The sequence below is a fragment of the Pithys albifrons genome, chromosome 8 (genome assembly GCF_047495875.1).
Source record: "Pithys albifrons albifrons isolate INPA30051 chromosome 8, PitAlb_v1, whole genome shotgun sequence".
NCBI classification, from domain to species: domain Eukaryota; kingdom Metazoa; phylum Chordata; class Aves; order Passeriformes; family Thamnophilidae; genus Pithys; species Pithys albifrons.
The window spans coordinates 36148805-36175692 of NC_092465.1; positions in this window are offsets into that span (position 1 = coordinate 36148805).

Here is a 26888-nt window from a genome sequence, read left to right on the forward strand (position 1 = left end):
GAACAGCAGCAGGAGTGACTTTGGGAGAGAAAGGGAGCATGGGCAGCAGAATCCGGAGCCTTTCCAGGCTCAGAGGGAATGTGGGGGGTCGGGATTGGCTCCGGAGGGGCTGTTGTTGCAGGGAGGAATGTGAGCAATTCCTTGGCAGGATTTCTCAACGGGATATTACCATTAGAAAGGGAATGGCTGGAGGGAACAGCTCAGATGGGCTGTCCTTGGCTCGGTTCATCCTCTCTGGGGGTCTTGGTTTGCCCTGTCCTTTCCCAGGTGATGTTATCTAAGGACCGTTTGATTCCTCCACACTTTTCACATCCAAAGCACCCCAAAACCAGCTGAGAGTGGGGACAGAGCGTGGGATAACATCCCATGGCCCATCCCAAAGCTCTGGAGGCAGAGTTCGACCTGCAGCCCGCGGGAAAGACTCTCTTGGCAAGGACAAAACAGCAGATTGAGGCTTTCTTGCCTTTCCTGACATGACAAAGGGATCCCAAACGGCTCCTCTGGCTCCGGTTCACGTTAGGAATTTTAGGGTAATGAGCCTGTGAGCACGTCCAGGGCACTCAGGGATGGATGGGGAATCTGTATCCTAAGAACAGGTATTTTTTAGGCACAAATGTGGAGCCCAGGGGGAATATTTTTCCCCTGTAGAAAGTTTGGACTGTGACTACTGAATTTTTATTTTTTTTTGGGGGGGGGAAGGGACCCCCCTCTATTTCTCCCTTTACAGCGAGTTGTAAAACTTTATAGCTTGTCAAACATCCCGGACAAAGGAGCTTCACCCGAGCACTGCAGGGCTCGAGTGATGCCGAGCACAAATTTCTGCCCTCCTGCACTTTTAGCAGCACTTTGGAAAAGATTCCTCCTCCCTCCCCTCGCAGTCTGGGAAACCACAGCCCAACCCAAGAGGAGCTGGAAGAACAGCCCGTGGTCTCCCCCTCCTCGGGGGCAGCCCAGATTAGATTAAAGCGAACCCAAAAGCACCCAGGGAAGCAGCCAAGAATGAATGAATTCCCACCGCCCTGGGGCCACCCTGCGATTCCTTTCGCATTCCTTGGCCGCCCACACGCCGAGGGACGATGAATGTGCCCCATTTCAGGCACCATCAGGAGGTCAGCGAGTGTTTGTAAACTGGAAATTGCTCTTCGAATGTTTGTAAACTGGAAATTGCTCTTCGGGCCTTTGAGAAGGTACCGGTGGGGCAGAAGTGGAAGCTGGAAGTCCTTATCTATGGATAAGCAGCTGCTGGAATGAGGGTGGAGATGGAGCAGCTTCATCTCTCTCCAAGCATCTGCCAGGGGAAGGAGCAGGGAATAAATTGCTTTAAAAACCAGGCAGGTTGGGGTTTATACTTACTGTGAACTTGGACAATAAAGAGGTTGTATTTCAACAGACACCTGGCCAGGCTTTAAAATAAACCTGTGGAAGGAAGACATGCCCAACTTGTGGAGAGGTGATTCAACATTGGAAGGGGCTGCCCAGGGAGGTTTGGAGTGGCCAGCCCTGGAGGTGTCCAAGGAATGACTGGCCATGGCACTCAGTGCTCTGGGCTGGGGAACAAGGTGGGCATCGGGCACTGGGTGGGCTCCATGGACGGGGAGGGCTTTGCCAAGGTGGGCATCAGGCACAGGGTGGGTTCCATGGGCTGGGAGGGCTTTGCCAAGGTGGGCATCGGGCACAGAGTGGGCTCCATGTGCTGGGAGGGCTTTGCCAAGGTGGGCATCGGGCACAGGGTGGGCTCCAGGGGCTGGGAGGGCTTTGCCAAGGTGGGCATCGGGCACAGGGTGGGCTCCATGTGCTGGGAGGGCTTTGCCAAGGTGGGCATCGGGCACAGGGTGGGCTTGATGATCCTGGAGGTCTTGTCTTCATCCCCAAATGGCTCAACCTTCCATCCAGAGGCAGGAGAAGGGGCACAGCATCACTCAGGGCAGCTGGCAGGAGCAGGGTGGTGATCCCTGGAGGACCAGGACTTGCTCTGGGGCAGGAACGAGCACCCACATGGGCCAAGGCCACACAACTCACTGAGGGAAGAGGGTGGGGATGGGATTTGTTCCTCTGAAAGGCTTGGAGTGGCTTTGGAGCAGCATGTGAGCCCTTCCTCCATCCCAAGGTGCTGAGAGCTCCCTCAGGCATTCCCTGTGCATGCTGAGCCCTCCTCCCACTCCCAAAAAACGTGGGTGAAAACCCACAGGGGTTTCATGCACTTAGTAAATGATACACCAGGGGTTTTATGGAGAGTGACGTGAATGTTCATGGTCAGTCAGTCAGAAAATCCAGCACAGCAGACAATGATCAGGAAACACAATCCCAGCCAGGTTCTGAAGGCTGGGAATTCCCCTGAATCCCCTGGATTTTGGTTTTGCAGGACCCAGCGAAGGTGAGGAGTGTGAATGTGAGGGGGTCACAGCTGATATGGGCACCTGAACACCCACCATGATTTATGCCAGGTCTGAAAGGGGCAGCTCACTCTCTCCTGTCCATGAGGGAGTCCCAGTTCCTTTCTGGGGCAGGGAAAATCCCCCAGGAGACATGGATGGGTTGACCTGGTGCTCCAGCCTGTCCCAGGTGTGTTGGGCTTGATGGTTGAGTGACCAGTGATCCCAAAGAGTAAAATTCCTCTTCTCTGTTCTTGGGTTTGGTGGGGGAGAGGTGGAGGAGGGTTTAATGTGCTTTGAAGTGTGTATATAAATATATAAATGGGGGAATCCCAGACTGGTTTGTGTTGGGAGGACCCCAAAGCCCATCCAGTGCCACCCCCTGCCATAGGCAGGGACACCTTTCACTGTCCCAGGTTGCTCTAACCTGGCCTTGGACACTTCCAGGGATGGGGCAGCCACAGCTGCTCTGGACATAATATATATAATAAGAGTCTATATATGTTTTAATAAGCATATCCCAAAAGCTCATGAGCTCTCCCTGTGCTAATTACAAACCAGGCCAGGGTTAAACTTCCCTTTCCCATTATCCACGTTCCTCCTGCTGATACTAAGCCAGACTTGGCTCTTTTCATCCAGTTTGAAGGAAATGAAGCAAACAAGAATGAAGTGGAACATGCCATGAAGCTGGAGGCAAACTGGTGAGATTCCAACCCTGGGAACCATTTCCTGGAATCTTTAACGAAGTCTGAATGGGTGAATTATGGACATGAAAAGTGGGAGGAAAAGGAGAGTAAGATTAGTTTTGGAACCTATAAATTCCCATCAGATTTCTTCTTTTCTCAAGTTTTACGATGCTCTGACACAATTCCTGATAAACTTTTTCATCCCAAAATTAGTTTTTGTGGTAAAAGTCTCCATGACAACATTATTTCATCCCAACTGCTCCAACACCCACTACCACAGCTCTGATTCTCCATGTGGGATGGGATACAGGGATACAAGGGTGAAGCCATCAAGCAAAACCAACCCCTTTGCCCCATAAATGTTTGTCTGTCCCTCCTTCCCCCCCACCAAAGAGCAGAAAAGGGGGTTGGACCCAAATCAAAAGGGTTGGTGGAGTCAGATCCAAATGGGATCCACCAGGCTGTGGCTCCAAGGGAAGGTCCTTCAGCTTGGGTTGACATATCCAGCTCCCACAGCCCAAGAGGAAGACAAAACCTTGTTGTATTAAAAGCTGGGATCAAAGTAATTCCATGTTTTCCTGTTTGTCCCAGCTCCTGACGAGTGCAAGAGCTGCTGGGACTAGATAGGAGCTCCTGGAGAGGTGGAAGCCTTTTGAACTGAGGGCAGCACGGCCTGAAAAGCACATTTGTGCTTCCCCAGCCCTCCCACCTCCCACAAATCCTTCAGGGTGGGAAAATCTCCCTCAGCCCAAAAGCTTTGCCATAAGAATGGAGTCACAGTCACAGAATGGGATGGGTTGGAAGGCACCTCAAAGCTCATTTCATTCCACCCCTGCCCTGGGCAGGGACAGCTCCCACCAGCCCAGGTTGCTCCAAGCCCTGTCCAACCTGACCTTGGACACTCCCAGGGATGGGGCAGCCACAGCTGCTCTGCCCATCCTGTGCCAGGGCGTGCCCACCCTCACAGGGAGGAATTCCTTCCCAATATTCCATCTCTGTCAGTGGGAAGCCATTCCCTGTGTCCTGTCCCTCCATCCCTTGTCCCGGGTCCCTCTCCAGCTCTCCTGGAGCCCCTTTAGGCACTGGAAGGGGCTCTCAGTTCTCTCTGAATCCTTCCCTTCTCCAGGTGAACCCCCTCAGCTCTCCCAGCCTGGCTCCAGAGGGGCTCCAGCTCTCTCCCCTTCCGGCCAACCCTGGACAAGCCTCATCCTTCATGCCTTGGAGACCTCCATGGATGGGGCAGCCACAGCTTCCCTGGGCATCCTGTGCCAGAGGAGTCCAGGAGAAGCACTTGGATCTTCAGAGCTCTTGGCTCCTCCTGAAGCCCAGGGAGAAGGAACTCCTAGAAAAGTGGCAACACTGGTTTTGCCGGGTTCAGCTGGATTTGGGATTAGTTTGGGATTTTTGTGGATGAGTTTGTGCCAGCTAAATTCCTGGAGGAGGCAACAGCAGCATCCCACAGTTCCAAGCAGGTACAGCAGCCTCTCCCTCCTCCTGGCTCTCCCCTCATTGCTCCGGAGGGTGTTGTCGGTTAACCCCCCCTTCCTTGCCAGCTGGAATGACGATTTTTGTTTGCAGGTTACTCTCTTTCCAGGCTTTCCACTCCTGGGTTTCATTTCCCAGCCAGAGCCCGAGCCAACCCCGCACCGGCGCCCCCAGGGCTGAGCTCGGCCCAAGGTGTTTCTATCACAAAGCTGTCAAGAGCAATTTCCTGTGATCAGCGCGAGCCGCAATCCCAGCGGAGACAATTCATCTCCTGCTGGATGCGGGATGGAGCGGCCAATCAACACCGGAGGCATCTCCTCCTGGCTGGAGATGAGGAATCTTGTCCTGCCACGGGAGGTTACGAACCTTTCTTATCTTATCTCGCTGCTTTTCACAAGGAGAAAAAAAGCCTGACGTGGCAGCAGCGCCCAGAGGGGGGTGGCTGGGAATGCTGCAGGATGTGGGATGGGGATGGCTGTTCCAGGAAAACTGCAGAACACGGTCCTCGTTCCCGCGGGGCTGGTGAGGGCACGGGAATGTGTTGGCTCACAGAGAGGGGGGATTGAAGGATGAGATGGGGAGGGGACTCGTGGCATCAAAGCCATGGTGGATTTAACAACTTTATCTGCTGCCAATGGGCAAACAAAGCCCTGTGGGAACGTGCCAGCCCTGCCCAAAGTGGTTCCCCCAGAGCTCTTGTCCATATATCCATGCTGCCTGATGGATTTGGGATGCAGCAGTGAGTGGGAGCCAGGGGTGGAGCAGCTCCATTCCCTTTGCCTCCTGCCATTGTTGTCCTTCACCTCCCACTCATCCAGAACCTCTCTGAGGGCCACCTGATACCACCACTCCAGACACCCACCACCTCCAAGCACAGAATCCCAGGATATTCCCAGCTGGAAAGGAACCTGGTGGATCACCCAAGTCCAACCCATTCCACCTCTCTGGACGCAGGGGGATGTTTTTGCTACACGTCTCCTGAGGGAATGAACCCCCAGGGATGGACCCACCCCACCAAACCCCCCAGAGTCAGGACCAGGAGTGGCCTCCCTATCCCTTGATTCCCATCTCACACCAGCACTGCAGCAGCCAGGAGGAAATGCCAGGGCTTAAGTGATTTAGCTCAGGGAGTGAGGGAAATCCACTTACATGGGCTAATTGATAGCAAATGATTCCTTAATTAGAATTTATGGTGTTGCCCCCTAATTGAGAAGGAATAACAGGCCCGACACGATGAGGGGCTGAGGGGTGTTCTCTGCAGTTGCTGCCGATTTTCCTTCAGAGATGCTCTGCCCCATTAACTTTTCATGACATAAATTTGTTTGCCTTAAAAACACCCAGTTGGGAGCGTTTTCAAATGCATTATTTAAGGCTGGAAAATAAATATTGGATGCCCAGGCTGTGCTTTGTGAAGGCTCCAAGCACCTTGTCCTCTCCCTCAATTATTGATGGCGCTTTCAACTGCACAGGGGAGAATCCTGCCTTGTTTCTGTGCTCCTTCCGTTGCTCAAAGTCTCTAAAAACTCACCCAGCCACGGATTTTTGGGGTGTTTGTACCTTTTACATCCCTCTCAGTGTGTTTTTGCTGATGTTTGAGAAGGTGTGAGCACCTTGTGTAGCTGTTTTTCCTCGCTCTTTCCATCTTCTCCACGCAGGTGTTAATTGGATATAAAACTTTTCCAGGGTGTGTCAGATTTGATTGTAATTAGAATCCCAGAATTGGACAAACCCACCAAGTCTAACCTTTGAGAGGCCTTAGATGCACCTCAGGGAGGGTGGTGGATGGACCTCTTTCTTCTCCTGCAAGAACCAGCGAAGCGATGGAAGCCCAGAGCGGTGGAGCAGACAGAGAAATGAGATTTGCAGAGCAGGAGGAAGTGCATAAACCTCCCCTTTGGAATATTTCCAACAGGTTTCCAGGGATATTTGGGGGCTGAAGCCACCTGTGAGATGCCAGAGCCTGAGAACTGGTCACCCTTGGCTTTGCAGCAGATCTGCCAAGACTTTGCCGGTGGAAAACCGGTTATCCCGGTTGGTTTGCTCCACACTGGAGCCTCCACAGGAACGACGTGTCCAGGGGGAAGGTTCCTGCTCTCCATGGAACTCTGTCCCCAACCCTGGAAAGGTGCCCTGGTGGGGCTTTGTGGGAGCCTCAATGCCCCCCAGAGCCATAAAAAAGGTGTTTGGGAGCTTTGCATCCCTTCTCCTTCCCACACATCCAGCTGGAGCCACAGAGCTTGGAAAGTCCTGCAGACTCATGGCCAGAATGAATATTCCAAAGGGGCTGGCACAGGGAATGCCACCAGACAGGTCCAGCTCTGCCTCTGACCAGCAGAAACTCTGGCTGTGGTCAAAGCTGGTGGGAATTTCACTGGTGACTCCAAAGGAACCACCCTTTGGCCCCAAATCCACATCACCAGCCTGTCTGTGTTTTAACAACTTCCAATCCCCATTTTCCTGCTTTTTCCATGGGAATCAGCCATTCCCACAGGTGGCAGTTCCTCTGAGAGCAAAGCTCAGCTCTTGGGTTGGTCAGGGCTGGTATTGCAGGGTGGGTTTCTTCATCATCATCATCATCATCATCAGCAGCAGCAGCAGCAGCAGCAGCAGCAGCAGCAGCAGCAGCACCATCATCCCATGGCACTGGGAATTAAATGAGATCCCAGCTGGAAAAGAAGAGAACTGGACATTTTATAGAAAAGGAGTGGGAATAACGGACTCAGAAAAGACAATGATGATGATGATGATGATGATGATGATGATAATAATAATAATAATAATGTGGCACTGGGAATTAAATGAAGAGAACTGGGCATTTTGTGGAAAAGGAGTGGGAATAACGGACTCAGAAGAGACCAAGAATCCTGCAGAGCCCAGAGCTCACAGCTCTCCTTTCCACGCTTGTAAGGAAGCAATTCAGGCTTGGCTTTTTTTTTTTTCATCTGTGAAATGAAAAAGGAAAACATCCTTGTGACTTGGGTCCTTTGCAGGGCTCGACCTTGGGACATAATGAAGCATTGAAAAGCAGAAAGGGAGGGTGTTCCACCAGGCACTGAGCCCCAAGGAAGAAGCAGCCAAGTGGTTTTATCTCTGAGGGCTTAAATCGCAGCCAAGGCAGAGCTTTGGACAAGCCTGGCTTTGTTGGGAGAGCCACAGAGGTGGGGAGGGCTCTGTGGGGACCTACCTGACATTTGGCATCATTTTATAAGGATATAATGATGCTTTTTGGCCTTTTCTGTGCGTCAGCAACCCCCAGGATGGGAATCCACAAATTGGGAATGGGGGCAAAACAGCCCCCATGGCACTGGCCTTGGCAGCTGCTCCAGGGCAGGGGCAGGGGATGGGGGTGGGGGTGGATTTAACCCCCTGCCAGGGTGCTGGGGGGGTAACAAAGGGAATCTGAGCTGGCCCTTATGCCCCTTACCCCCCTTGTCCCCAGTTTCATCTTGGGGCAGCTTGGGGGGAGTTGGTGTGACCCATCACCTCAAGCTGGGTTGAGGAATCCCTGAGAATACCCTCAATTTGGGGCATTCTGGCAGATTTTACCCCTGTGCCCTTGCAGTGCCAAAGGGGCAAAGTGGGGGTGGTCTTGGAATCGTAAAATCCCAGGAGGGTTTGGGTTGGAAGGGACCTTTAAGCTCAGTGGGACAAATTCCACCAGAGCAGGTTGCTCAGAGCCCCTTCCAACGTGGGCTAATTCCTCCCTCCCACTTGGAAAGCCTGGGAATTGTGATTTTCCTGAGGTGGACAGCAGGTAGCCAAGGGTGCTGGAACTTTGATCCTCTCCTTTTGTCCCAGGACACTTTGACCCAACATCCCTGGGATGAATTTGCAGAAAATGCTGCCTGGTTTGGGTTCAACCCTTGCGTTCAATCTTGACTTCCCAGCTGGAATGCTCCATAGAAAAGGTTGATGGCAGCAGGGCAGCATCTTCCAGATGCTTGTCTCTGTCCCAAGCCACTGTTGGTGCATGGTGGGGACATCCAGGGTGTCCCACTTGCTTGTGGAGACAACCACAGGCAGTTCTTGTGGGAGATCACCAGGGTAAATAGGGCTGATGGTGTGAAACAGCCTCTCTGAACCCCAGCCAGTGCAATCATTGATCCAATTAACCACATTGATTAATGCAGGAGCTCAGCACTGCTCATAAATGAGGCACATGGGGAATTATTTCTGTAATTTCAAGTAGGAAACTCTCTGCTGTTTTTATCTTGGTGGAAAGGGGCTGGTAGTGATTTGAGGGAAGGAAATACATGATGATAATAAGTAAATTAATAAAGGTGTATCACTTGGCAGCACCATGAGATGGCTCTTGCCCCAGAGAAGGTCTTTAGATGTGCAGGGGAAAATCTGGGAGTCACCAGCCCAAAACTGGTGGAAAAAGGGCTGCCCTGAACCTCCAAGGGACATAGAAAACCAGCCTGGAAGGAGGTTTAGCTAAAGCCAAAATCATTCTTGGCTGGAAAACAGGCCTTTCTGCTTCTCTGCCTCCTTCCTGCAATCCCTGGGCCTGATCCAGACCCACAGAAATCCAGTGGAGCCTTTTCCCTGACTGCAGAATTCCCACAGTCCAGCTGCATTTGTCGGAGGGTGGAGGTTGGAGCCGTCTCAGTCTCATTTCAAGGTTCATAATGACCCATTAATAGTCCTGTTCCTTTGTATCCCCCCTCTGCCAGGCAGGGATACCTATCCAGCTGGGAAGCCATCCCAGACAGGGATGATTCCCCTCTTCCCACCAGCCTGGTGCTTTCTCCCAGGTGATGATAGAACAGCCTCCTGGGGAGCTGGAGATGGAGCTGTCCTTGAGCCTCCGGGGGTTTGTTGCCAGGAGAATCTCCCTCGGGAACTAAATCTGGTTTGTTTTGTGTGGTCGGACTCAGAAACTCTCGGAGTTAACTCAAGGGTCACAGGTCTCACCAAAGGTGGGAATTTCAGACAGGGATTGCTTGACTTCTACAAGGTGACAAGGAAAAATCAACTGGACTATTTACTGATGGCTTAAAATGAAGGAGTTTGGTGACAAAAAGGTGCCCAAAGGGGCTTCAAGAGGGACTTTGGACAAAGGATGGAGGGACAGGACACCGGGAATGGCTTCCCACTGCCAGAGGGCAGGGATAGGTGGGATATTGGGAAGGGATTCTTGGCTGTAAGGGTGGGGTTGCCCAGAGAAGCTGTGGCTGCCCCATCCCTGGAAGAGTCCAAGGCCGGGCTGGATTGGGCTTGGAGCAACCTGGGCTGGTGGAAGGTGTCCCTGCCCATGGCAGGGAGTGGCACTGGCTGAGCTTTGAAGTCTCTTCCCACCCAAACCATTCTAGCATTCCTCGATTTGGGATACAATAACAGAGACTTCCAGGATGGGGGAGGTTGGGGCAAAGCTGCCCCAAATCCATCCCTTCCCATGGGACAGAGGGTGGGAGGAGGCTGGAAGCTTCACCTGGAGCTCTCTGCTCTGTCCCCTCCACCTCCCCTGCCCTTTGTTCCTGCTCTCAGTGGGTGTCAGGAGCCAAAGATATTAAAAGCCTCTCCGGAAGCTTTGTCCTTTGCTTTGTGCACTTCCTCATCCGGCTTAAAAACTAATCCCTGTTATTAGTGGGAAGTGATTGTTACCTGGGCAGGGGGTGACTGGCACCTCCCAGGAGGGCTCGGGGCACAGCCCTCACAGGTGGTACCAGCCCCACTTCCCACAACTTCCCTTTCCCCTTGTCACCAAGATGGATGAATCATGGAATGGTTTGGGTTGGAAGGGACCTCAAAGCTCATTCCAGGGACACCTTCCACTAGACCAGGTTGCTCCAGCTTGGCCTTGGACACTTCCAGGGATGGGGCAACCTGTGCCAGGGCCTGCCCACCCTCACAGAGAAGGATTCCTTCCCAATATCCCATCTCACCCTGCCGTCTGGCAGTGGGAATCCACTCCCTCTTGTCCTGTCAGTCCAGGCTCTTGTCAACAGTCCCTCTCCATCTTTCTTGTAGCTCCCTGCAGGTCCTGGAAGGCCACAATGAGGTCATCCCAAAGCTTTTCTTCCCAGACTGAACAATCCCAGCTCTCCCAGCCTTTCCTCCCAGCAGAGCTGCTCCATCCTTTGCCCATCCTGGTGCTTCCTCTGGCCTTGCTCCAGCAGCTCCATGTCCTTCCTGTGCTGCCCCCAGGGTTGGAGCAGCTCTGCAGGTGGGGTCCCACTTATCCCAGGAATGCTCAGCTGCTCCAGGTGGGCATGGCTGGGAATGCTGTGCTGGAGTGTGAGGAAAAGCAAAACCAAGCCAAGCTTGCAAATATAACGTTGGGAATCGCTGCCTTCAGCCACTGTGATGGATGGAGACCTTGTGGCCAAGGAAGAAATGGGAACAACTTCTCCAGATTCCTGGCGTTGAAGGAGTAATTCTGCCTTGCTTCCCTGGAGTCCAGCATCATGTAATTCCCAAAGGGAAGCAGAAATAATCCACCTGGGGAGCCTGGCAGAAGGCAGATGGTGTTTTGTTTGCCAATTCCGAACGCTCCGAGCCTTGTTTGGGAGACACTTCTGTGGGTAATTGGCTTTGAAACGAGAAAGTTGTACCTACAAAATAAATCCTGTTGGAATTCCTTGGCTTTATCCCACTCCCAAACCCTGGGTATCCTGAGCAAGCAGAGCTCAAACACCTGGAAGTGCTGCCTGTGCCAGCGATGCTCCGAAGCCTCGATTCCTGCCAAGAGATGCCAACAGAGAGCTGCTGCTTCCCGGGAATAACTCAGCCATCTGCTTCCATAGGAGAGGAGGGATATCCAAAGCTGCCAGTTATCCCTATCCGTGGTCATTAACCATCATGGCTGTAATTAATTGACAGCAAGGGGAAGATTGGCCTGGGAAGGGTTCACCCCAGGGACTGCTGTAGTAATGAAGCTTCTTAAATGTACCTTGGCAGCTTCCCGAGCTCTGGAAAACAATGTGGGCATGATGTGGGTAAAGGGACTTGCTGGATTCCCACCAAAATGGGAGGATCACGGGAAAAGGGCTCCCTGCAGTGCATAGCAATGGGCTGCAACAAACCCTCCCTCCAGGAAGGGACAGGGATTTCTTATATTCCATAGGGAAGCAGATTTCCTTAGGCTTAGCTTTGGGAATGTTGCTCATCTAGAAGCTCAACGTGAGTGGTTGAGCTCTTGTGGCACCTGCAGGAGAATTCCTGCCCCTGGCAAAGGTTGGAATGAGATGGTCATCAAGATCCAACCCTGATCAGTCTGGGATTCCATGATTCCATGATCCTCTTGAGCTTCAGCCCCGCTGAGGGGTTTGGTGTCCCTGCAGATTTCCAGCTCCTGTCTGTAATTTTAGAGGCAACATCAGGGCAAAAAAGGAGATTTTTCTCTTCCCCGAAAAAGGTACCTGAGCCACAGGAATGTCATCCCCTTTTCCTAAGCCCTATTGAGGCAGATGGAGACCATTTCCATCCTGTTTTGTGCTTGGGAAACACCCCAGGGGAACAGATGGAGAAGTGAACTTTCCCATGGAATTCCTGCAAGATGAATTCCCAGAGTGGTGTAAAAGCCTGAGCTTGTTAGAGTACTCTGTCTGGATTTAATGGCCCGCTGGTATCACTTCCTGGCACGGGAAGCAGGGGTGGCACACATCCAAAGGTGGGATGGGTGGCTCTGCCAGGCTCTATCCCAGCAGGAGCAGAGGGAATGTGGCAGCAGGAGCAGAAGCAGGGCAGGGAGGCAGGAGCGGGGCAGGGAAGCAGGAGCAGGGCAGGGAGGCAGGAACAGGGCAGGGAAGCAGGAGCAGGGCAGGGAGGCAGGAGCAGGGCAGGGAAGCAGGAGCCCCACACCAACACCCACCCAAAGGATGCTGTGGGAGCTCCCTCTTCCACAGCCATGGATTTTGGTCTGTACAACCCAAATCCCTCCTTCCTCTGAGCTGCTCCTGAGTGTTCCAAAATGCTTGGAAAATGGAGAGAAGGATGGATGTGCATGGAATGCTCATCCCTCATCCCAGGCTCAACGTGCCCAAAGTGTGTCCTCAGCACCTGAAAAGCTCCTCCTGGTGACATCCCACACCAACTGCTGATTTTTAAGGGAGTACCAGTTTTCCCACCTGGAGATGTGGTTTAACCACTGAGGGATCAGCTGGAGCTCCAGGTGCACAAACACCTCCTCCTGGGATGATCCAGCACAAGGTGCAAGTCACTTTGGACTTTGCAGTATCCAAAAGACGGGAAATAATCCCACTAGGGATGGAAGAGAGGAATAAAGGAGCAGCTCAAAGAATGTTTTGAGTGACACTTTTGCACAACACCTGTGGAATCAGAGGGACAGGAGCACCTTTGGGATGCTCCAGGCTCGGAGCAGCACCCCCCCAGCTGCATCCCGAGTGCCATCCCAGCGGATTCCACTGGCAAAACGGGATGAAATAGCCCCGTGCCAGCTGGAGGACCGGTTTTCCCGGCTGCCTGTCCTCGATAAACCCCGGAGCTCCCAAAATAACGCCGCACAAAAGAGCTCCCGAGGGCGCTTTGAAGTGGTTCTATGTAGCTCGTTCCGTCTGGGAAACCGGGAAAAAGGTTGGATGAGGCCGGGAAGCCCCGGCTGACCCCCGGCATGGGGTTTGGCCATGTCAGGACTCGCAGCCACCCGGGTGCCACCCTGGCTTTTGCCACACCCCGGCCCAAACCCCAGCTCCTTCTGCCGTGCTGGGCGCAGGAGGAGCCACCACTGGAAAGAGGAAATTTAATCACCAATCCCAATTAAAGCCAGGAAAAAACAAGGAGAGGGTGGGAAGAGCAGCGGCTCGTGGAGCCCGGACCATTCTGCTCCCATATTTCTCACTCAGCTGCTTTTCCAAAGGCTGTTCCATGAGGAGATGGCACCGTGGTGGTGTTGGCACCCACCAGCTCTGCCTGCATGTTGCACCCACCACTGACCTGTTGTGTTCCTGCTCCTGGTATCCCAAATCCTGGTCCTGCATCCCAGCCAGCTCCGGGTGGGATGCTCCAGTGATCCCTGGGGTTGTAACCCTGCTGGGATGCTCCAGTGATCCATGGGATTGTAACCCTGCTGGGATGCTCCAGTGATCCATGGGGTTGTAACCCTTCATCCCAGACAGCTCCTGGTGGGATGCTCCAGTGATCCATGGAGTTGTAACCCTGCTGGGATGCTCCGGTGATCCATGGGGTTGCAACCCTGCTGGGATGTTCCAGTGATCCATGGGGTTGTAACCCTGCTGGGATGCTCCAGTGATCCATGTGGTTGTAACCCTGCTGGGATGCTCCAGTGATCCATGGGGTTGTAACCCTGGTGGGATGCTCCAGTGATCCATGGGGTTGTAATCCTGCTGGGATGCTCCAGTGATCCCTGGGGTTGTAACCCTGCTGGGATCCTCCAGTGATCCATGGGGTTGTAACCCTGCTGGGATGCTCCAGTGATCCATGGGGTTGTAACCCTTCATCCCAGACAGCTCCTGGTGGGATGCTCCAGTGATCCATGGGGTTGTAACACTGTTGGGATGCTCCAGTGATCCCTGGGGTTGTAACCCTGCTGGGATGCTCCAGTGATCCATGGGGTTGTAACCCTGCTGGGATGCTCCAGTGATCCATGGGGTTGTAACCATTCATTCCAGACAGCTCCTGGTGGGATGCTCCAGTGATCCATGTGGTTGTAACCCTGCTGGGATGCTCCAGTGATCCATGGGGTTTTAATCCTGCATCCCAACCAGCTCCAGGTGGGATGCTCCAGTGACCCATGGGGTTGTAACCCTGTATCCCAGCCAGCTCCAGGTGGAATCACAGTGTGGTCACAGCCTTTTTCTGGAATTGGGTGACATGGGAAGCTTTGAAGATGCTCCCAAATGGTCCTTCACACAGGAAATGAGGGTTTAGTGTTTTTCTCCATGAGTCTTCCTGTTTGCAGGAATTCCTGTGTGTTACACACAGACCTCTCACATACGTGTGTTACACACACAGACATACACGTGTGTTACACGCACATACACACGTTTCACACCAGAGACCCCTCACATACATGTGTTACACACAAACACACACCTGTGTTATGCACACATACTCACACACGTGTTACACACACACACATGTGTGTTACACACACTCACACATGTGTTACACACACACACCTGTGTTACACACATAGACATACACGTGTGTTACACACACATACTCACACACGTGTTACACCAGAGACCCCTCACATACATGTGTTACACACACAGACACACCTGTGTTACACACACTCACACACGTGCTACACACAGACATACACATGTGTGTTACACACACAGGCATACACGTGTGTTACACACACAGACATACACGTGTGTTACACACACACACTCACACACGTGTTACACACAGACATACACTTGTGTGTTACACACAGGCATACACGTGTGTTACACACACATGCACACGTTACACCAGAGATCCCTCACATACATGTGTTACACACACAGACACACCTGTGTTACACACATACTCACACTCGTGTTACACATAGACATACACATGTGTGTTACATACACCTGCTCACACACGTGTTACAGACATACACGTGTGTTACACACATACATGTCTTACACACATACACACGTGTTACACCAGAGACCCCTCACACACGTGTTACACACACACATACACACCTGTGTTACACACATACTCACACACGTTTACACACAGACATACATGTGTGTTACACAGACATACACATGTGTGTTACACACATACTCACACACGTTTTACACCAGAGACCCCTCACACACGTGTTACACACACAGACATACACACCTGTGTTACACACACACATACTCCCATCCGTGTGTTACGCACACATACTCACACACGCATGTTACACACACAGACATACTCACACATATGTGTTACACACACAGGTCTCTTGCATGCATGTTTTGCGCACACAGATCCCTTGCCCCCATGTGTTACACAGACAAACTCACACCTGTGTTTTACACAGAGACACCCCCCATACACGTGTGTTACACACACCCACCCTCAAACTCCTGTGTTACACACAGAGATACATGCATTTTACACAGATGACTCACACGTGTGTTCCACATATACCCCCACATACACGCACACATGAACATGCACACACACACGTGTATGTTACATGTGCACACGCGCACACACACGTGTGCTACACATATGAACATGCACACACACGTGTATGTTACATATGCACACGCGCACACACACGTGTGTTACACATATGAACATGCACACACAGAGGTATGCACACATGTGTGTTACACACACATACAAATACACACGTGTGTTACACAAACACACACACTCAGACACAGACACACACACACATGTACACACACATATGTTACACAAACACACACAAATATAAATGTGTTACACACAAACACACATGCTACACACAAACACACACACGTGTGTTAAACACAAACACACACACAAGCGTTACACAAACACACACACAAACACACACACACGTGTTACACAAATACACACACAGACACACTCACATGTTACACAAACACAGACACAAATACATACGTGTGCTACACACAAACACACACACGTGTGTTGGGCACACACACATGTCACACTAACACACACACACAAATACACGTGTTACACACACAAACTTACACACGTTACACAAACACACAAATACACACGTGTGCTACACACACACGTGTGTTACACACACTCACACATACACACACGTGTCACACACACGTTATACTCATACACACAGACGTGTGTTACACACATACACACTCACACATACACACACGTGTTACACAAACGCACACACGTGTTATACTCACACGTGTTACACACACACAAACACACACGTGTTATACTCACACATACACACACGCGTGTGTTACACACACACTCACACACACATACACACGTGTTACACACACACACACGTTATCCTCACACACGTGTGTTACACACTCATACATACACACACAGAGACGTGTTACACACACACACACACACACGTGTGTCACACACCCACACTTCCCCCCCCTCCGGTCCCCTCCCCTCCCCCCGTTCCCGCTCCCCGTTCCCTCCCCTCTCCCTTGGCCCCGCCCCCGGGCCGTGACGTCAGCGCGGGCGGGCGCGCGCGGCCCGTGCCCGGCGGGGCTGCTCCCGGCGCCGCTCCCGATCCCGATCCCATCCCGCTCCCGATCCCATCCCGCTCCCATCCTGATCCCGCTGCGGGGCCGCAGGTGAGCGCGGGGCCGGCCGGGGCGGGGGCAGCGGGGGCGACGGCGGCGGCTCCGCGGGGGCTCCGGGTGCCGCCGGGGAAAGTTTGTGTCGCTGGCGCCGGGCGGGCGGTGCCGGGTCCGGGAGAGCCGCGGGGACAGCGGGGCAGGGAGGGGACACGGGACCGGGAGGGGAACACGGACACGGGGAGGGGGACAGAGGACAGGGAGGGGGACAGCGAGAGCAGGGAGGTGGACAGGGGGACAAGGAGGCAGACAAGGAGGGGGACAGGGGGACAGCGAGAGCAGGGAGGTGGACAGGGGGACAAGGAGGCAGACAAGGAGGGGGACAGGGGGACAGCGAGAGCAGGGAGGTGGATGGGGGACAGGGATAGGGGGACGGAGACAGCGAGAGCAGGGAGAGGGCCGGGGGACAAGGAGGGGGACAGGGGGACAGCGAGAGCAGGGAGGTGGATGGGGGACAGGGATAGGGGGACGGAGACAGCGAGAGCAGGGAGAGGGCCGGGGGACAAGGAGGGGGACAGGGGGACAGCGAGAGCAGGGAGGTGGATGGGGGACAGGGATAAGGGGACGGGGAGGGGGACAGCGAGAGCAGGGAGAGGGCCGGGGGACAAGGAGGAGGACAGGGGGACAGCGAGAGCAGGGAAAGGGACAGGAGACAGGGAGGAGGACAGGGGGACAGCGAGAGCAGGGAGGTGGATGGGGGACAGGGATAGGGAGACGGGGAGGGGGACAGCGAGAACAGGGTGGGGGACAGGGGGACAAGGAGGGAGACAAGGAGGGGGACAGGGGGACAGCGAGAGCAGGGAGGTGGATGGGGGACAGGGATAGGGGGACGGGGAGGGGGACAGCGAGAGCAGGGAGGGGGCCGGGGGACAAGGAGGGGGACGGGGGACAGCGAGAGCAGGGAGGGGGACAGGGGACAGGGAGGGGAACAGGGGACAGGGAGGGGGGGAAAGGGAGGGGCACGGCGGGACAAGGAGGAGGACGGGGGGCAGCGGGGGGAGCAGGGGGACAGGAAGGGGGACAAGGGACAACGGAGAGCGGGGAGCGAGTGGGACACACGAAGGGCTGTGTGTCTGAGAGTGTGTGTGTGTCACCGTGTGTGTGTCTGAGAGTGTGCGTGTGTCACGGTGTGTGTGTGTGACCATGAGCCTACCAAGTGTGTGACCGTGTGTCTGTGTGTGTGACTGTGTCTGTGTGTCTGTAAGTGTGTGTGTGTGTGTGTGTGTGTGTGTCTGCAAATGCGTGTGTGTGTGACTGTTTCTGTAAGCATGTGTGTGTGTGAGTGTGTCAATTTGTGTTTCTCTGTGTATGTGGGAGTGTCCTAAGTGTGTTTGTGTGTCTGTGTCTGTGCACATAACTGTGAGTGCATGTCTGCAAGTGTGTGTGACTTTCTGTGTGTGTGTGTAAATGTCCTGTGTGTGCCTGTGTGTGTGACTCTGTCTGTAAGAGAGTGTGTGCTCTGTGTGTGTGACTGTGTGTAAATGTCCTCTGTGTGTGGCTGTGTTTGTGTCAGTGTGTGTGTGACTGTGACTGTAGGTGTGTGTTTGTGTCTGACTGTGGCATGTGTCCTCTGTGTGTGTAAGTCTGAGTGGGACTGTGCATGGTGTGACTGTGCAAGTCGTGTGTCCTCTGTGTGTGACTGCACGTGTTGTGTGTCCTTCATGTGTGTGTGTGTGTGTTTTGTGTCCTCTGTGTGTGTGTGACTGTGGTGTGTTTGTTGTGTTTCCTCAGTGTGCCTGATGTGTGTGTGAGTTTGTGTGTGTGATGTGGTGAGTGTGTGAGTGTGACTGTGCCCTGTGTGTGTGTGATGTGGTGTGTGAGTGTGACTGTGCCCTGTGTGTGATGTGGTGTGTGAGTGTGACTGTCCCGTGTGTGTAATGTGGTGAGTGTGTGAGTGTGACTGCCCTGTGTGTCTGTGATGTGGTGAGTGTGTGAGTGTGACTGTGCCGTGTGTGTGTGATGTGGTGAGTGTGTGAGTGTGACTGTGCCCTGTGTGTGTGCGATGTGGTGAGTGTGTGAGTGTGACTGTGCCGTGTGTGTGTAATGTGGTGAGTGTGTGAGTGTGACTGTGCCCTGTGTGTGATGTGGTGAGTGTGTGAGTGTGACTGTCCTGTGTGTGTAATGTGGTGAGTGTGTGAGTGTGACTGTGCCCTGTGTGTGTGTGAATGTGGTGAGTGTGTGAGTGTGACTGTGCCCTGTGTGTGATGTGGTGAGTGTGTGAGTGTGACTGTGCCCTGTGTGTGTGTGATGTGGTGAGTGTGTGAGTGTGACTGTGCCCTGTGTGTGTGGGATGTGGTGAGTGTGTGAGTGTGACTGTGCCCTGTGTGTGTGGGATGTGGTGAGTGTGTGAGTGTGACTGTGCCCTGTGTGTGTGGGATGTGGTGAGTGTGTGAGTGTGACTGTGCCCTGTGTGTGATGTGGTGAGTGTGTGAGTGTGACTGTGCCCTGTGTGTGAGTGATGTGAGTGTGTGAGTGTGACTGTGCCCTGTGTGTGAGTGATGTGAGTGTGTGAGTGTGACTGTGCCCTGTGTGTGTGTGATGTGGTGAGTGTGTGAGTGTGACTGTGCCCTGTGTGTGTGTGATGTGGTGAGTGTGTGAGTGTGACTGTGCCCTGTGTGTGTGTGATGTGGTGAGTGTGTGAGTGTGACTGTGCCCTGTGTGTGAGTGATGTGAGTGTGTGAGTGTGACTGTGCCCTGTGTGTGAGTGATGTGAGTGTGTGAGTGTGACTGTGCCCTGTGTGTGTGTGATGTGGTGAGTGTGTGAGTGTGACTGTGCCCTGTGTGTGATGTGGTGAGTGTGTGAGTGTGACTGTGCCCTGTGTGTGATGTGGTGAGTGTGTGAGTGTGACTGTGCCCTGTGTGTGTGGGATGTGGTGAGTGTGTGAGTGTGACTGTGCCCTGTGTGTGTGGGATGTGGTGAGTGTGTGAGTGTGACTGTGCCCTGTGTGTGTGGGATGTGGTGAGTGTGTGAGTGTGACTGTGCCCTGTGTGTGTGTGATGTGGTGAGTGTGTGAGTGTGACTGTGCCCTGTGTGTGATGTGGTGAGTGTGTGAGTGTGACTGTCCTGTGTGTGTGTGATGTGGTGAGTGTGTGAGTGTGACTGTGCCCTGTGTGTGAGTGATGTGAGTGTGTGAGTGTGACTCTGCCCTGTGTGTGTGTGATGTGGTGAGTGTGTGAGTGTGACTGTGCCCTGTGTGTGATGTGGTGAGTGTGTGAGTGTGACTGTGCCCTGTGTGTGTGTGATGTGGTGAGTGTGTGAGTGTGACTGTGCCCTGTGTGTGTGTGATGTGGTGAGTGTGTGAGTGTGACTGTGCCCTGTGTGTGTGTGATGTGGTGAGTGTGTGAGTGTGACTGTGCCCTGTGTGTGTGTGATGTGGTGAGTGTGTGAGTGTGACTGTGCCCTGTGTGTGTGTGATGTGGTGAGTGTGTGAGTGTGACTGTGCCCTGTGTGTGTGTGATGTGGTGAGTGTGTGAGTGTGACTGTGCCCTGTGTGTGTGTGATGTGATGAGTGTGTGAGTGTGACTGTCCTGTGTGTGTGTGATGTGGTGAGTGTGAGTGTGACTGTGCCCTGTGTGTGATGTGGTGAGTGTGTGAGTGTGACTGTGCCCTGTCTGTGTGTGTGTGATGTGGTGGGCGTGTGAGTGTGACTGTCCCGTGTGTGTGATGTGGTGAGTTTGTGAGTGTGACTGTCCCGTGTGTGTGATGTGGTGAGTTTGTGAGTGTGACTGTCCCGTGTGTGTGATGTGGTGAGTGTGTGAGTGTGTCTGTGCTCTGTCTTTGTGTGTGTGATGTGGTGAGTGTGTGAGTGTGACTGTGCCCTGTGTGTGTGTGATGTGGTGAGTGTGTGAGTGTGACTGTGCCCTGTGTGTGTGGGATGTGGTGAGTGTGTGAGTGTGACTGTGCCCTGTCTGTGTGTGTGGGATGTGGTGAGTGTGTGAGTGTGACTGTGCCCTGTCTGTGTGTGTGGGATGTGGTGAGTGTGTGAGTGTGACTGTGCCCTGTCTGTGTGTGTGGGATGTGGTGAGTGTGTGAGTGTGACTGTGCCCTGTGTGTGATGTGGTGAGTGTGTGAGTGTGACTGTGGTCCCCATGCCCTGGGTGGTCCCGTGCCGTGAGTGTGTGACCCATTTGAGTGTGACACGTGTGAGCATCTGCTGTGTATGTGCAGATCCCCCAAGTGTGTGCAGCTCCACATGTGTGTGCTGTGTGTGCAAACCAGGGCTGTGCTGCCTTATGAGTGTGCACCACCCTGCACACATGTGTGCACACCAGGAGTGCCTCCTGTTGTCCCCCACATCCCACAGGAGGGGATGGGAATGCCATGGGACACACGTGTGCATACCAGGAGTGCCTCCTGTTGTCCCCCACATCCCACAGGAGGGGATGGGAATGCCATGGGACACATGTGTGCATACCAGGAGTGCCTCCTGTTGTCCCCCCACATCCCACAGGAGGGGATGGGAATGCCATGGGACACACATGTGCACACCAGGAGTGCCTCCTGTTGTCCCCCAGGGGATGGGGACACTGGGGACAGGGTTGTCACCCAGGACAACACCCCCACTCTTCCCAATGTGTCCAGTAGTGTCCCAGAGCCAAGGGCCTTGAGATGGCTCCTCTTCCCATTTCTATTTGCCACGGTGGGACATTCCCAGTCAGTCTGGATCTGTTTGGAGCAGCATTCCACCAGCTGTGCCTGGCATTTATTTTCCAGGATGCTTTTCCCTGCTGGTGTCACAGGTCACTGACCCCTTTGCTCCTTGCTGGTTGCCAGGGGGGAATGTTTTGGGAACAAGGAATGCTGTGCAGGGCTTGGCTTGAAGCTGCTGCTCCTGGGATGGTGTTTGGTGGGAGAGGTGGAGTTGTGTGCTGGGATACCCATTTGGGTTTTTTGGGATCTTTGGCTGTTAGGGAGTAGCTTGGAGACACTTGGAGTGACTTCGGTACCAAGGGGGACAGTGGTGACCATGGATGTGGTTTTGTGTCTCTGCTGAAGCCCCAGATCCAGAGAATTTGTGGGATGTGGGATCAGGCACATGCAAATTCCTGTGCTGGAAATGTTGGGAATACCCATCACTGCCCCCCCTCCAGCCCGTCCTTCCTGGCTAATGGTTCCTGAGATTTGCAATAATTAAGTTATGGCTGTTAATTAACATATATATATATAATACAACTTACTAATGAAGTTCTGCTGAACAGAGCAGTGGCTTGGCCAGGAGTTGGATTGGGAGGGTGTGTTGTGTTGCCACCTGTGTCTGGATGCTGAAAAGTCTGGAATTCAGCCTTGATTTCCTCATTCCTGACTGCAGCAATGGGATGCTCAGATTTCCTTAAAACAAAAAAAAAAACCCCTTAGGAACAACAAGAACGTCCTCCTGGCATGGCTTGTAGCTCTGACAGGGCTTAGTGGTGGGCTTGGCACTTGGACTTCATGATCTTAAAGGGCTTTTCCAACCTAAATAATTCTGGGATCCCAGGAATGTTTGTGTCTCCTCCTGGCTTTTGCTCCTGTGCAGCAGTGTTGGGACAGACCCCACACAGGTGCCCTCATGCAGCATCTCTGGGAGCAGCTTTTCCCTCTTTTTCTGCTTTTCCCCCCTCCTTTCTCCTTTTCCCTGGAGCAGTTTGCCCACAGGAGCTGTGGCTGCTCCATCCCTGGAAATATCCAAGGCCAGGTTGAAGCAAATGGGGCTAATGGAAGTTTCCCTGCCCCTGGAATGGGACGAGCTTTAAGTCCCCTTCCAACCCAACCCATCCATGATTTTCCTGTGATTCCCTCACCCTTTCCAGGGTCTCTCTGCTCTTCCCACACTGAACTTTCCTCCCTTGGGCGCTCACAGGAGGATTCCCACGATTCTCCCCCATCCCAGAGCCCTCCCATCCTCTGGGCTTGGGGATTTTTTTTTGCCAGCCAACATTCCAGCTTTCCATGGATATATATTTCCAAAATAACCCTGGTGAGGCCGTGGAAGGGAATGTGCTTTTCAAAAATAGCAGCTTCATTCCTCTTAATCAAGCGAATGCAGGCGCCGCTTGACATCCTAATTATGTTTTCCTTTTAACGAGAGGAAAACTCTTTGCAAAGCTCAAATATTTATTTTAGCCCGGTGGGGTTGTTCAGGAGAGCTTGTGTGGATGTTAAGGAGGTGTTGTTTTTTTTTTTTTTTTTTTGGAAATGGGAGCAACATTTAAATATGGCAAGGGCCGGGCAGGGAGGGAGGTGGCAGCTGGAGAGGTCAGGGCTGGGAGGGGAATTTGCATCCTGCTCAGCCCTTTTGGTTTTCAAGTGCTTTGAGGGCTGTGTCACCCTCCTGGCTCTGTGGGTGGATTTCTGAAGGCAGCTGGAATGGGATGGATGCAAATCACCTCGACTTGGAGCTTCCCAGTTTGGCACCTGCCTTTTGTCTCCTTCCCAAAAGTGGTTCTGCAAACGCCTGAGCTTTGCAGGCTGCCCCGGGGGCTCCCAGGAGGTGGGAGGGGTTTCCTTACAATCACAGGATCTCCTGGACTTGGAAGGAACCACAAGGATTGAGTCCAACTCCTGACCCTGCACAGATACCCCAACAATCCCACCCTGTCCCTGAGAGGATCATCCAAACCCTCCTGGAGCTCTGGCAGTCTTGGGGCTGTGCCCACTGCCCTAGGGAGCCTGGTCAGTGCCCACCACCCTCTGGGGGAAGAACCTTGTGCTGAGATCCACCCAAACCTGCCCTGGGGAGCCTGGTCAGTGCCCACCACCCTCTGGGGGAAGGACCTTGTCCTGAGATCCACTCAAACCTGCCCTGGGGAGCCTGGTCAGTGCCCACCACCCTCTGGGGTCAGAGCCTTGTCCTGAGATCCACCCAAACCTGCCCTGGGGAGCCTGGACAGTGCCCACCACCCTGTGGGGGAAGGACCTTGTCCTGAGATCCACCAAACCTGCCTTGGAGAGCCTGGTCAGTGCCCACCACCCTCTGGAGGAAGAACCTTATCCTGAGATCCACAAAACCTGCCCTGGCACAGCTCCAGCCATTCCCTGGGTGCTGTCACTGTCACACAGAGTAGAGATTGGAGCTGCCCCTTTGCTGGGAATGGCAACTTCAGAAAAGTTTTGTAGCCAAGTGTTGACTTCTCTACGTGATCAGGGACAAATCAGCTTTGATTGAAAGAGGGGGATCCACCTGCTGGAAAATGTATTTGTGCTTATTGACTGGGATATTTTAACTGGAGCCAGGCTGGGAGAGCTGGGAAGGGCACCTGGAGAAGGGAAGGCTCCAGGGACACCTGAAAGCCCCTTCCAGTGCCCAAAGGGGCTCCAGGAGAGCTGGAGGGGCACTTGGGACAAAGGATGGAGGGACAGGACACAGGGAATGGCTTCCCACTGCCAGAGGGCAGGTCTGGTGGGATATTGGGAAGGAATTGCTGGCTGTGAGGGTGCTGAGGCCCTGGCACAGGTTGGGCAGAGAAGCTGTGGCTGCCCCATTCCTGGGAGTGTCCAAGGCCAGGTTGGACAGGGCTTGGAGCAACCTGGGCTGGTGGGAGGTGTCCCTGCCCATGGCAGGGGTGGGATGAGCTTTGAGGTCCCTCCAACCCAACCCACTCTGGGATTCTCCAATGGCTGCAACAAGGCGTTTATTGAGAGCAATGTGTGGGCATTGCTGGGGTGCCCTTCCTATGCCCCACCAGGATACAGGGGGCATCTCCTTTGTCAGCCCCAGCTGAGCCCCCATCCAATCTGCTCCCTAAAATCAGAGTGAGATTCCAGCTCGGAAAGCACCAAGTTTTCCTCCTGGTTTCAGGCAGTCGGAGCGAGCGGAGGATGCTCCGCTTTTGCTCCCTTCCTGCAAACAATCCCTGCATTAACCCTGCCAGTGTCTGGGCACAGGGCTGGCATTGTTTGGGGCCATTGGAAGCGCCGTGCCAGCCTTGGCTGGGGCAGGGAACACGTGGATCCCTCGGCGCTGGCACGGGGGAAACGCGCCGCCCGCCGCCGCCGTGACTTGGAAGGGAAGGCTGGAGGGGCAGGAAGAGCCCTGAGGAGCAGGGAGGGGGTTGCTCCTGGTGGAGGTGCTGCGGTTGGTTCCTGTCCCTCAAGGAGCTGCAGGGTGGTTTGGAGGCACCAGGACAGCTTTGCTGCTGAACTGGGGGGCTGCAGGTTTGTTGAATTCCAAAGTGCGACTCTCAGTCCAAACTCGCTTCATGGCCATAAATAATGTTGGGTTTTTAGGAGGAAAAGAGCAGAAGGCACTTGCAGGACCTGCTGGTGGGAGCAGGTCCTGCAGTGGGCATGTACATGTCCTGGCAAGTCCCTTCCCTTGATCCCAAAAAGAGTGGAGAGACTCACCCCAGCAGCTCGGGGCTGGTTGGTGGTGCTCAGGGGACGTCCCACCTCCAGTGCCACCACCACTGTCCCAGCTGGAGGGTCATTTTGGAGGATCCCTGTGTCACCTGCAGCCTGGCATCCTTCATTTCTCCCGTGGTCCTTGGGGTGGAAGGGGTTTCCCTGTGTTTCTGTTCCTGTGGGAGGATGAGGAGAGACCTGTGTGGATGTGATGAAGCCACACGTGAAATCCCTTTGCTGCAGGTCCAGGTGTTCTCAGGGAAAACTGAGTTTTTCATGGATCAAAGAGCTCTTTCATCCCATCCTTGGATTCCCCTTATTTTTCCTCTGCTAACAAAGGTGGCATTTTGGGGGGTTGCCTGTTTTTGGAGGGGATCCCTCAGTGTCCCACAAGCACCAGTTACTGTCTTTAATCCCAATTTTGTGGGGGCCAACCTGCTGCTCCTCTGTTAGGAACCCCTTGGCCAGTTCTCCCTCCTCTCCTCCCCTGAGATATTTCTATTTTGAACCCGGTGATTCCATGGGGATTTGTCCAGGGGTTGATTTTTGGTGCCAGGAGCCCATCATGCCCAGCTGGCATATCCATTGCTGGGGAGCAGCTCTGCTGAGCCAGGGAGCAAAACACCTACAGGTCCTGGGGCTAAATATTGCCATGTGTTCTTCCTGGAGTGGGTGTTCCCACCCTGCCAGGAGAGAGGTTCCTCCAGATCCAGCGGGGAGAAGGTGGGACATCCCATCTCCTTTGTGCAGGATCATCATAGAATCCCAGGATGGGTTGGAAGGACCTTGAAGATCTTCTCATCCCACCCCTGCCATGGCAGGGACACCTCCCACTATCCCAGGTTGCTCCAGCCTGGCCTTGGACACTCCAGGGCTGGGGCAGCCACAGCTGCTCTGCCCAACCTGTGCCAGGACCTGCCCACCCTCCCAAGAATTCCTTCCCAATATCCAATTTCTTTCAGTTTTTGTAGCCTGAAACCTCTGGATATTAAAATCCAAAGGTGGGAGGTTGCCCAGTCACTTATTTCTTTTTCACTCTCTCCTGTGTTTCTTCAAACTGGAAGTGCTTCAGATTGAGAGAGAGAAGTTTTAGTTGGGATATTGGGATGAAATCCCTCCCTGGGAGGGTGGGCAGGCCCTGGCACAGGTTGGGCAGAGAAGCTGTGGCTGCCCCATCCCTGGAGTGTCCCAGGCCAGGTTGGAGCAACCTGGAATGGTGGGAGGTGTCCCTGCCCATGGCAGGGGGTGGCACTGGGTGGGCTTTGAGGTCCCTCCCAAGCCAAACCATTCTGGCATTCTCTGATTCTGCATCATCTGGTGCTTTGGTGTGCACTGAGGGGATGGTGATGCCCATCTGGTTGGCAGCCCTGTTACATGGTGGAGAAAGCTGTAATTAATTAATTAATTAATTGAAAACAAGAAAGAAAGGAAAGAAAGCTAAGGAAAGGAAGGGAGGGAGGAAGGAAGGAAGGAAGGAAGGAAGGAAGGAAGGAAGGAAGGAAGGAAGGAAGGAAGGAAGGAAGGAAGGAAGGAAGGGAAAGAAAGAGAAAGAAAGAGAAAGAAAGAAAGAGAAAGAAAGAAAGAAAGAAAGAAAAAGAAAGAAAGAGAAAGAAAGAAAGAAAGAGAGAGAAAGAAAGAAAGAGAAAGAGAGAGAAAGAAAGAAAGAGAAAGAGAGAGAAAGAAAGAAAGAAAGAGAAAGAAAGAGAAAGAAAGAGAAAGAAAGAGAAAGAAAGAAAGAGAAAGAAAGAAAGAGAAAGAAAGAAAGAAAGAAAGAAAGAGAAAGAAAGAAAGAGAGAGA